At 44.4% G+C, this 12,991-nt stretch overlaps 1 long non-coding RNA gene across 1 annotated transcript; it reads left to right on the forward strand.

Annotated features, from left to right (window-relative positions):
- The first annotated feature begins 2,671 nt into the window (after window positions 1-2,671).
- On the forward strand, window positions 2,672-10,759 carry LOC115938645 (uncharacterized). Its single transcript, XR_004073700.2, has 4 exons — window positions 2,672-2,765; window positions 2,936-3,074; window positions 5,138-5,298; window positions 9,718-10,759. It is a non-coding gene; the product is annotated as an uncharacterized LOC115938645 (long non-coding RNA).
- Window positions 10,760-12,991: the final 2,232 nt, after the last annotated feature.

A 12,991-nucleotide genomic window follows, 5' to 3' on the forward strand; every position in this document is an offset into this window, starting at 1 on the left:
CCCTCCGATTTCCCCCGCTTCATTCTTCCCCTCCCGCTACCTTCTTCTTCTTCTTTTTTTTTTTCTTAACATATATTGCATTATTTGTTTCAGAAGTACAGATCTGAGATTCAACAGTCTTGCACAATTCACAGCGCTTACCAGAGCACATACCCTCCCCAGAGAGACACAATTATTTGTAAACTCTTGAGTTTTGTATCATACTAGCGAGCTTTGTATAGTATTCTACAAATGCTCCGGGCTTGATCTATGGCTAAAGTTTTGGAATGAAAGCTATGACAACTGTGTGTCTGTATGTTCATTATGCCTATGTGTGTACATTATAAATCAGATTTTTCTCCCTCTGGATGGTACTCCCAGAATTAATGTATAGAGCTCTGTGTAATTGGCTTAAAAATAAGTGCGTATAAACCTAAGTATTTCTAAACCTCAGAAATAGAATAGATGCTAACCCAACTGTTTTTCAAGGTGGCATGATCTAGGATAATTTTTGGTAAATAGAAACTAGTTTAAGTTTGTTGATTCAATTAATATAGACATGTTTTTAGAGTTATTGGCATTAAGCATAATACTTTTATTTTACCTAGATTTACTGAAAGTCAAATAAGCTCATTGTATTTGTTATAAAATTTGTCAGCAAGACAAATAACTTGAAATTATAGCTAATTGCTTTAATGTCTCATGAAATCACTGTGGGTAATCTAAGTACGATGGTGAAGAGCAAATGAACTAAACAGACATATATAAGAGTTTTCAGGTGAACGTTCTAGCATTGTTTTATGACACATCTCCTTAAATAGTTTCCCAAATCTCTTTGATGACTTTCACCCTTAGAATTTTGCTAAGTTAAATTAAGTGCTGGGAATTTACTGAATGTCCAGATCATTTCCAAATAAGATAAACTACTAAAACATCAATTGCTACACAAGTCTGAGCTCACTTACTTTTGACCTCTTATCACAGAGGATCGGTTTATGAATGCATCTTATGACCCATTGAAAAATTAAACTGTGAAGAATCCTATGCTTCTAGAAATTGTGAGGCATATTGGCCTGGGGTGCTTGGGAGGCGCAGTCGGTTAAGTGGCCGACTCTTGATTTCGGCTCAGGTCATGATCTTAGGGTCATGAAATTGAGCCCTGCATCAGGCTCTGCGCTGAGTGTGGAGCCTGCTTGAGATTCTCCTTCTCCCTCTGCTCCCCCCAACCCCACACAATCTCTCGCTCAAAAAAGAAAGAAAGAAAGAATGATGGCGTAATAGGTATCTCACAATCGCTTACTTTTTAGCTTCTACTACAAATTAGGGTGTCTAAGGGCTAAGAATTCGGCTAAGATAAAGCTACTAGAAATAATAAGAGAAACATCTCTATATACAAGGAATGTAAGATATGAGTTTTTGGAAATAAAAGGTATGAGAAATGGGGATGCATTTTTGTTGAGGGAAAAGAAAGTAATTTTGTCTTAAAGTAAAACTGGTTATTTCTGAATGGGAAAGAAAATAAGGGACAAGCTAAGATAGAAAGTTGTAAAAGGCTGTGAACAAGGAATCCTGGGGAAGGAATTTTACGTGTGATCAAGCAGGATAAAATTGAATGAATTTGTGTAAGGGTTTTAAAAATAAGCTTTAATATCCATAGTGTACTTACGTAAAACTAGAACTTAATTTTCTTCCATCTTCTTGAAGGAAAAATTTGCTTGGACTATTGGTCTGCTCCTGATAAGAGATTATAAAAGGCTTGTCCTCATTTTTTAAGTAATCTGTCTTAAAAAGCAAAGGATTTGTGTTTTATCAAAATAATTTCTTGTGTTGCTTTTATCAGATTTTTTTTTAATTTAAAGATTTTATTTATTTATTTGAGAGAGAGAGCATGCACACGAGGTGGGGGTCGGGGGGTGGGGAGATCGGCAGAGGGAAAGGGAAAAGCAAGCTATCCACTGAGCAGGGAGCCCAATGCAGGGCTCCATCCCGGGACCCTGGGATCATGACCTGAGCTGAAGGCAGATGCTTAACTGACTGAGCCACCCAGGCGTCCCCTAGATCTTTGATTACTTAAAAAAACAAAATGAAATTGAGTCTTCTCTACCAAAAGAGCTAAGTTTTACTTACAACTATTTAACTTTCTGTGTGTACTTGCAAAGTTTTTAATTGTCGCCATGATTAAGTGGATAACTAAGTTGTTTCATAGTAAACTATGATCTTGTTTGACCAAGTGTTTTAAAATCTTTTGATATTTTGACAAACTTTCCAAAAATTAAATTTGAAATAAAGCCTTTTGACCTGGAAGTTACTTGAGATTTTCCAGAGGGTCCCTGGAACATCTCAAAAGATTTGTTCTCTTTCCTTACACAAGGAATTTCACTAATTAGGCTTATTTGGTATGTTAAATTACGTGGGGAGCATTGTCAAATGAGTGATAAGCCTTCTTAGATTATAGTCTGTGGGTGAATGTTATTCATTGGTGTTCTAGAAATTCCCAAAACTCGGGTAGGTCCTGGTATAAAGTCATCAGTCACGATTCTAGTTTTTATCTTAAAATGTTGCATGTCACAGAAAGAACCAAACCTCCTTGTCCATTGCACTGTAATGAACTCTAATCAGATCTTTAGCCACCGGCATGTTGAAGTCTTTTGTCATTCACAGTTACTGTTTATCTCTGATGCTTTAGCAGGCTTGTTCCTGCAGAAGTGCTTGGTCTTCAGAGAAATCCACGGGGAGGACTCTGACAAGGGCTTTCCGATAACTTTCAGATCATGCCACCGAACTGGGTAAGAATTTACAGACTCCTAACAGAGAAACTAATGTCTTCATGACTTCTAACAAAAGATTAACAAGAATCAATTACATGAGGCTGAATTAACTGATGAGGATGATTATAATGTTCTTTGCTGTTTTGTTTGGAACATTGTTGATTTAAAAAAAAATTTTTTTTTTCCAGATTTAAGGAAAACGTGTTCTCTTCTCTCTCAAGTTATCTATGATTCAGAGCAATTCGGGAAAATCTGCCTTTCTGAACAATGATGAAACATTTATCTTTTTCTCCTTCCCAGATCCCTCCAGAATTCAGAAACCCTTCAGTGAGTATTTTTATTTTTATGGCAATGTGGTGATTTGCATAAGTTCACTAAGAATCTGTTCTCCTCGTAACAGGACACAACTGGAAACATTGGTTATATTACCAAGCCTTTGACTGGAAGGTCATATTCAGGAGAGATGTACAAAGGCTCGGGTGTGACCAGACAGCTTGAAGGGACTAAGGTTGACTATACAGAGCCAATAAAACCCCTTGGTACTTTGCTTACAGGGCTCCCAGCAGCCTTACCAGGTGAGTAAGGAAGGTCACTTCCTGGCAGGTGCAAGAACCTCAGGATATTTGGGGGAACTCGAGAAGAGGAATTCACCAAAGTCCGTAGATATTGGCTCGACTTCTGAGCTTTGAGAGGCTTTTAAAAGTCCAATCTGAGATTCCTTATAAAAAGTTCTAGCAAAGCAGTTTAGAAGATTCTATATGGTCAATATATATTCTTGCCGCATTTATGTAAATAATCGAGCTGAGTTTATTAAGATGAGACTTATTTTGTAAATAAATTTGTGTTTTATTATTTCTGATAAAAATGGGGGTAACTGTAGAGAGAAATATTGTGTTTCAGCAAAAATCTATAACACCCTGTGGATATCTGATTCCAGGGCTGTTCATTGTCTTTGAGGTTTTGTTTTCTGCCTGTAATCTGGACTAGATCTTAAATCTTCTAGTTTCTTCCAATATCTGGCTACAACTCTCTAGACTAGCATTTTCAACTTTTCTCCCACTCTTCAGACTTGGAATCATCAAAAACTAATGCAGCCTTTCTTCCGAAGCCATGGAAGCTGACTTGACAAATGGATATAAACTTCGGAGAAACCACCACAACAGTATGGAAGATCTTTGTGCCTGTTACTGTGTTTGCCACTCAGAAAGATCCCCAGAGACGTTCACACTGCAGACCAGGAAAATCTGTTAGAGGCCATTGCCTGCCCTCACTCTATCTGAAAATGCTTCAAGCCTGACATCTAGAAATCTTCCCAACTGGCTACCCTCAAAACTCAGAAACTGGTTTATAATTTGCTCCAATCGCTAAGCATCGTTTTTCTTTTGTGTCCATAGAATTGCCTCTTATTAAATACCTGATTGCTTGTGCAGTCGAGGCCTCACTTTAGGAACCCACCTGCATCACTGCCTCCTAAAGAGACTCAGGGAACTGATGGGGTCCAGGGCAGGCCACCCCAACATTTGCCACTTTGGTATATGGATTATTTCAAATTAAAGTTACTTAAGAAACAGCCAGTATAAGAAGGACACTCTGATCCTCCTCGGTCCCCCCTGAAAGCAAGAAATAATCTCCAATGGGAATGTTACCCTCCCTGTATCAGGAGAAAGAGAGACATCCTTATCCCCAGAGACGGGAATTCTGGGCTGAAAAGGCCATATAAACAAACCTTGTTACTTCCTCTCCAATGTACTACCCCAAGCCCCAACCCCTTTGTCTTCTCAGTTCTTCACAAATATATTGTTTCCTTGTCTAAAAGGGATAAAACAGGGCGCCTGGGTGGCTCAGTTGGTTAAGCGACTGCCTTCAGCTCAGGTCATGATCCTGGAGTCCCGGGATCGAGTCCCGCATTGGGCTCCCTGCTCAGCAGGGAGTCTGTTTCTCCCTCTGACCCTCCCCCCTCTCATGCTCTCTCTATCTCATTGTCTATCTCAAATAAATAAATAAAATCTTTAAAAAAAAGGGGGGAGAATAAAACCTATCTGCTTTGGTTACTTCTTTGAGTCTCCTATTTTTATGAGCTCTCGTATGTATGAAATTTTTTTCCCTCCTGTTAATCTGTCTTATGTCAATTTAATTATTAGACTATCCTAAGGATCTAGAAGGGATTACCTTCTGCAAGAAGCCTCCTGTATCCTCACTATTTGAAGTGACAACTGCTTACCCCAATCCCAACCTCCTAAATCTACTCTGCATTTTTTCCCCTATAGGGCCTGTACCCGCTTCTAGGATACCATCCGATTTACTTACTTACTATGTTTTATTTCATTATCATCTGTTCCTACTTGCCCCACCCCCACCATTGGACTATATTTTGTCTATTTTGTTCACAGCTGTATCCCAAGTGCCTCTAGTGACCAGCACCCAGGAGGTCCTCAGGAAACATGTGTTAATTGAACGTATGCAACCATGTCCTTGAAGCTGAGGAATGAATAGTAAGGCTGCTCTGCAGAGGGGTGACTCCAAGTCTGCAGTGCTAGAAGTTTCCATCCAGGTACATTTCCTTGGCATGTTCGGGTCTCTGTAATGGCCTGTGGGGGGGGTGGCTCTCAGCACGGGCAGAGTCAGCTGCATAGGCAAAGGATGATGGCGGGGGCAGGGGACTATTGCTCCACCTTCCCAGCCATTGACCCCCTCCCTGCTCCTCCCTGACGGCTGCCTCAAGTGCTGTGTCCAACTGGATACAGTCTGGCCTCCTCTCCCTCCAGCCCTCCCAGGACCAAGCAAGCAGCCTCTTGGGATCCTTCATCTCAGCTGTGATAGGGTCCATTCCCAGCTCCATGGCATCCTGGGAAAGCAGGTGCTTGGTGCCTCACCCCTGCAGCCAAGATGTCAAGGACCCCAGCTCCGGGTGCTGGCTCCTCAGAGGCCTTTGTCCCCATTCATCTGTCCAGCAGTGGTGTCTGCCCCAGCCACACAGCCTCCCCAGAACCCTACGGAAGCTTCTCTGGAGAGGCCCAGCAGCTGTGCTGGATGAGGCAAGGCCTTGCTCCAGCCTCCTGTTTGAGGCAGGGCCGCACTGCCTCCTCCCCATGGGGGAAGGACACAGGGCTCTCCTCACCTACTATTGTCAGTTCTTCATCTTCAGGGAGTGCTTTTGTGGTCAGGCCTGGACCCTCCAATGTCCTGGGAGTGTGGATCAGGGACCCTGGAGCTTTTCTACCTCCTGGGCCTACCCTGAGGGTTCCCAACAGGCTTCCCAGACTTACCAGATCCAAACTGCACTCCGTCACCCCCACCCCAGTCTCCCTGCCTTCGTGAATGGCATCCCCAGTCGCTGAGGTGCTCAGCCCTAAACCCCCGGAGCTGTCCTTGGTTCTTCTCACACACATGCCATCCCTCAAGAAGTCTTGTGGGCTCTCCCTCCAAAGAACAAGCAGACTCCTACAACTTCTTCCTGGCCACTGTCTGCCCTGGTCGGAGCCACCACTGAGTCTCGCCTGGAGTATGGCCGTGGCCTCCTAACTGGTTTCCCTTGTGCCACCTTTGTCCCTCTGGCCTATTGTTTGCCCAGCAACCGGGGGTTCCTGCTAAAACCTAAGCTGGTTATGTCCCTTCTCTGCTCACAGCCCCACCAAGTCCCTTCCCCCAGCCCCTGGTCCCACAGGATTGGCTCCCCTCCTGCTCTCTGAACTCATCCTCTGCCCTCACCCCACTCCCCTGCCCTCCAGCTACACTGGCCCTTGCTCTTCCTTGCATTCAACAAGCAAGTTCCTGCCTCAGGGCCTTTGCTCTTGCTGTACCCTCAGCCTGGAATTCTCTTCCTCTAGATAGCTGCATGGTTCACTCATTCCTTCAGGTCTCTGCTCAAGTGTCACCTCCTCAGAGAGGCTTTTCTCGACCACCCTGTGTAAATAGTCCCCACCCCCGTCCTTTCAGCCCTCCCACCTTAATATATGTTTCTACATAGCCCTTTCCAGCCTTATATTTTATAAATACTTGTCTGTGTGTCATAATGTCAGCTCCACGAGAACAGGGATATTGTTTGGTGAGCCGCTTCATTTCCATTGCTTAGAATTTCATAGTCCAACATGGTGGCCGTTCGCCACACGTGGCTATTTAAGTGTAAATTAATTAAAAGAAAAAAATCCATAGTCGTATGTGGCTGCTGGCTGTGGACTTGATAGTGCAGAGCTAGAACACTTCCTCGGTCAGAGAACATTCTAGCAAGCAGTGCTGTTGAATGAATTAATGACTGAGTGGTGCTCTTGAGAACATCATCCTTTCTGGAGAGTGGGAAGTTCCTCCCACGTGTGGGACATTTGGTGGGGAGGTTTTCACATATTAACTCAGCTTTATAACAGCTGCATGAGATGGCTCTAGCAATCCCTAGTTTACAGGCAAGGAAATGGGCTGAGAGTCTAACAAATTTTTTTAACAGCTTTATTGAGAGCTTTTAAAATATATTTCACATACCGTAAAATCCTCCCATTTAACGTGTCTGAATCAACGTCGTTTAGTATATTCACAGAGTTGTGCAATCCTTACCCCAATCAATTTCAGAGTATTTTCATCATCCCAAGAGAGTACCCCTTAGCCATCACTCCCCATGCTGCCATGAATCTACTTTCTGTCTCTGTGGATTTGCCCGTGCTGGACATTTCACAGAAACGGAGTCATTCAGCGGGTGGTATGGTGTGACTGGCTTATGTTGTGAGTGGTAGATTTCGGGATCTTGTTATGAAATAACCAATGGGTACACTACACATTTTCATGTCTTAGAAGGGAATGATAATAAATAGCTGGAAGACGTCAGTGAGGCAGAGCGATAGGTAAGAAGAAAGGCCTGGGTCTTGAAGAGATGTTTGTACATTACTGTTCATAGCAGCGTTATTAGCAGGAGCTAAAATGTGGAAGCACCCCAAGTGTCCATCAGTGGATGGATGCATAAGCAAAATGATGTCTATAGATACACTGCAATATTATTCAGCCAGAATAGGAAGAACATCCTGATGGGTGTCCCAATGTGCATGGACCTTGAGGACATCGTACTGGGATTTTGAAAGGAGCCAGTCACGAAGAGATCAAGGCTGTGTGATTCCACTTCCCTGAGGCATGTCGAGTAGTCAAACTCACAGAGACAGAAATAAAAGGGTGGCGGTCAAGACCAAGGGAGGAGGACAAAGGGAGTTATTTTTTCACGGGGGCAGAATTTTAGTTCCGAAGATGGAAAGGGTTCTGGAGATGGACGGTGGTGGAGTTTCCAAACATTATGAATGTATCTCATACCACTGAACTGTACATTTGAAAATGGTTAAGATGATAAATTTTATGTTACGTGTATTTTGTCACAACAACAACAACAACAAAATTGGGGAAAAAAGAAGAAAGACCCCGGGCCAGGAGTCATGGGTTTTGAGTTCTAGTCCTGACTCCGTCCTTAAGGGTGTGACCCTGTACAAGACAGCAGCCTCTCTGGGGACCTGCTAAAAGGTCCGTCCAAGTCACACGGTGACCGAGGGGAAGTGCACACAGGTGCCGTTCTTCCTGCAGGCCGTGCAGGGGAGCTCCTGGGGTAAGCCCTCAGCTAAGGAGGCTGGGGCAAAAGCTGTCCCAGCAGCGACTGTGGGATTCCTGCTGCCATCTGCCAAAATTTCTCTGGTTTCCTGGGCCAGCTCCTAGGGAACTGAGGAGCAGCCATGGTCAGGAGCATCTTGAACGGGTTCCCAAAAGACCCAAGTTCACATTCCAGCTTGCTCCTTACCAGCTGCATGCCCGACCTCCATGAACCTCAGTCTTACATACACCTGCACAGTGCGGGGCTGCTGCAAACTAAACTTGAGGAAATATGTGGGCTGCACACAAAAAGTGCATGACAAACCATCTACCTTCTCTGTCTTGGGCTAGAGCCTTCTTCAGAATGAAGGTGGCAAGGCTGGAGAGAGGCCAGTTCGGACTTTCAGGCTTTTTTTGCTTGTCAGCTGGCTGTCCAGCTGGAGCCCCTCCCCCCACCCCAGTGCCAAGGCTGCCAGGCAGTGTTGGGGACAGGGCCCCAGTGTGGGGTGGCAAAGCGGGTGCAAGGGCTTATTTTTTCTCCCTGCCTGGAGCACCGTGGTCTCCTTGCTGGACCATCTATCTCAGTGGAAACCTTCGCTGAGATTTATCGTCCTGTTCCTGCTGGGTACGGACTGCGGGAAGATAAAAAATGTCCTTTTTGAGGCAATAAAACATGAAATGGAACCCAATTTCTCTCCAGGGTAAGAATCATTATGTTTGACAATGGCTGTAAAGTGTGCAGCACTGAGGAAAGGGGGCAGCGGGGGGCCTTGGCGGATGAGGGGGGCAGAAGGCACCCCTGCAAGACGGAGCCGTTGTGCAGGCACCAAAGAGGGCCTGGAAGGAGACCAGGGACCAGGATGCCACCCCACAGCCCACCTGATGCCCAGGTATACTCACGGTCCCCGGCCCTTGAGGTCCCCACATGGATTCAATGCATATTTATCAAAGATCTCTACTGGGCGGGGGGTGATAAGAAGACCAGCCTGCTTGCTGTACCCAGCACTTTAGAGAGAGAAGAAGAAATGTGTGCTCCACTGAATTGAATTGAGTGTTAAGGAGTCTAGGTCTTATTCAGGAGGGACCAAGAAATCAGGTTTGTGTGTGTGTTTACCTTTTTTGAGATATAACTTATAAAGCTCTCAGGTCTTGGGGCTCCTGGGTGGCTCAGTAGATTGAGCACCTGACTCTTGGTTTTGGCTCAGGTCATGATCTCAGGGTCATGGGATCGAACCCCACATCGGGCTCTGTGCTCAGAGAGGAGTCTGCTTGAAATTCTCTCTCACTCTCCTCCTCCCCCCACTCACGCGCATGTGCTTTCTCTCTCTCTCAAATATATAAATCTTTAAACAAAAAATTAAGCCCTCAAGTCTGAAGCGTACAATTTAACACATTTTTTTCACATGAACATATCCAGGTAACCACCACCCAGATCAAGATCGAGGATGTTTATGGCACTCCAGGAAGTCCCCTCGAGCCCCTTCCCAACAAAGGCTCCAGAAGATAACCACTATGGACGAGTTTCTCTCTTCCTGAACGTTGTGTAATCGGAAACATACAGCATGCAGTTTTCCCTTCTTTCACTCATCAATAAGATTCATCCGTGTTGTTGTGTGTACGGTGCATTCTTTTTCATCACAGTTTATTATTCCATGTTAGTTTCCATGTTAGGAATACGTCATGATTTATTGATGATGTTGATGGACATCATGGTGGTCTCACGTTTGGGGTTTTGACTAGCAAAGCTGCAGTGGACATCCTTGTACATACCTACCTTCCAGTGGACGTAGGGAAGAGTTTAGAGCAGAGGAGTGAATAATTAGATTGACTTTTTCTTTTCTTTTGTCCTTGGTGATGGTTAATTTCATGTACTAAGTTGACTGGGTCATGGGATGCCCAAATATTTGGTCAAATGTTGTTCTGGGTGTGTCTGTGAGGGTGTTTTGGAGAGGGTAACATTTGACTGAGTAAAGGAGAGTGCCCTCCTCGGTATGCTGGGGCTGACCCTATGGGGTAAAGGCCTGAATAGGACAAAAACCACTGACCGTCCTGTGAATAAGGGGGAGCTCCTCCTGCCTGACGGCCTCAAGCTGGATCATCGGTTCTTGCCTTTTTTTTTTTTAAGATTTTTATTTATTTATTTGAGAGAGAAAGAATGAGAGAGAGAGAGAGCACATGAGTGGGGAGGGACAGAGGGAGAAGCAGATTTCCTGCTGAGCAGGGAGCCTGATGTGGGGCTCGATCCCAGGACTCCAGGATCATGACCTGAGCCGAAGTCAGTCGCTTAACCAACTGAGCCACCCAGGTGCCCCGGTTGTTGTCTTCTGACTTGAACTGAAACATTGGCTATTCCTGGGGGTTGAGCCTGCCAATATTCAGCCTGGAAGTACCCCATCAGCTGCCAGGCTCTCCAGCTTACTGGCTGCAGACCTTGGGACCACTCAAGCCTCTATAATTATGTAAGCCAATTCCTTATAATAAATCTCTTTTATATATACACATTCTATTGGTCCTGTTTCTCTAGAGTAGTCTAATACATCCCTCTAACTTTTTATTTTGAAAGATTTCAAATTTATTGAAAAGTTAAGACAGTAATACAACCGTGGCAAGTCGACTGCATTAACCATGCGTGCCTCCCCATGTGATGCTCTTTGGAAGTGTCTTCCGGTGCTGACTCTGGGCTTGGCCGTGTGACTCACTTTGGCCAATGGGACAACAGTACAACCGATGTGAGCAGCAGCTTAAAAGCGTGCATTCCTTCTCCTCTTCCTCTCTTGGACTCCTGCCACTGCTGGGAAGACACTCTCAGGCCAGCCTGGCTGCGGGAGTTGAGGAACTCGTGGAGGAGAGCTGAGCTGTGCAAGCCGTGGTCACCTTCGTCCAGCCAGGCCACAGCCCACCCACTAGCTGCTGACAGGTGCATAAGCAAGGCCAGACCACATCTGGGGAATTTCCTGTCAATGACCCAGGGGCTTGCAAAAAATCAGAAGTAGCTGTTGTTTTAAGTTTGGGGATGGTTTCTAAACACAACCAGATACAACAAGAAACACCTATCCTTTACCTAGATTTACCGATTATTAACATTTTGCCATATTTGCTTTATTCTTTGTATACTTCCAAAACATTGGAACGTTGCCAACATCATGACACTTCCACTCTACCTACTTTGGCATCTGTCTCCTAAGAACAGGGCTGTCCTCCTGCATAACTCTACTACTGTGATTACACCGAGTCACTTAATATTGTTACAGTGATTTCTAATAGAGAGCTCGTATTCAAATTTCCCCAATCACCCAAAAATGTCCTTTGTAGCTGTTTTTTTTTTTTTTTATTGTTTTAGATCCAGGATCTAATTAGGATCATTCCAGTACACTGCCCACTTCTACAATCTACACAGAGCTTTATAGGCTCAGTCCAGCATCCAACCATGAAGACTGAGGTAGGGCAGGCACACTGTCTGGGTTCCTGCATTGCCACTTCCCAGCTTTGTGACCTTGGAAAGTTACCTCATGTTCCTCGTCCTTGGGTGGTTTATATACAAAGTGAGTATGTTATCAGCATCCACCTCATGGGGTTATTGTGAGCATCTCATGAATTACACATAGAGGGGAGCCTACATGGTAAGCCACGGTGCTTATGTTAATGACTTTAGTCACAGAGATGATCATTATTACTCTTTGTGTCTGCTGATCAAAGCATGTCTTATCACACACCTTTCCACGAGCTTCCTGAGTGGTAGCGTGTGGTTCTACTACTATAGCTGGGAAAGCAGGGTTGGGATTCCCGCTCTGATGATCCCCATGTAGACTGAGGGAGGCTGCACCATTCTGGGGAGAGAGCACCTTAGTCCTTGCTTTACCTCTAACTTGCTGTGTGGCCTTGGGCAAGTCACTTCTTCTCTGGTCCCCTCCCAACTCACCCCCCTTCCTTCCTCCCTCCCTCCCTCCCTCCTTCTTTTTTCTTTCCTTCTTCCAATTGTATTAATGGAGGGTTCTCCCCATTCCATTTTTTCCTCTATTAGTTTGGAAGCTAGAATTCATGCTATTTTTATTCTCTTGTAACAACCCTAGAAAAGCATCACGCATCTTTAGGTTATAATTGCCAGCCACGAGTTCTGTCTCCATATCCCTCCTACACAACTCCAGGGACCTAAAATGCTTTAACTCCGGTTGCCTGTGTTTTGATTCTCTCTTGTTTGTTTGTCTTAACCCCGCAAATTAAACATTTCAAATCATCAATGTTTATTTAAATTTACCCACGTGTTTACCATTTCTTCTGCTCACTATTCTTTCTTGTATCTCAACCCTTCCTGCTGGACTCATTTTCCTTTCTTCCTGAAATCGATGTTTTCAGAACTTTCTTTAGGGAGGGCCCCGGTTGTAAACTCTGACAGTTTTTGTTTAACTGAAAATGTCTTTATTTTGTTCCCATTCTTAAAAACTAGTTTCAGAGATTATGGAATTCTCAAGGGACACCTTCTCTCAGGTTTTTGAAGGTTCCTTGACTGTCTCCTGAACTTCCAGAGTTTCTCTGAGAACCCGGACATCAATCTATTTGGTGTTTCTTTTTAGGTAATCTCTCTTTTATCTCTGGCTGCTTTTAAGATTTTCTCTTTGTCTATGATACTCTGTGGTTTCCCTGTGGTGTGTGGAGGCGGAGATCTTTTTATTCATCCTGCTTGGGATCCATCG

This window comes from Leptonychotes weddellii, chromosome 4 (genome assembly GCF_054177405.1).
Source record: "Leptonychotes weddellii isolate Sample4059 chromosome 4, ASM5417740v2, whole genome shotgun sequence".
Lineage (NCBI taxonomy): Eukaryota > Metazoa > Chordata > Mammalia > Carnivora > Phocidae > Leptonychotes > Leptonychotes weddellii.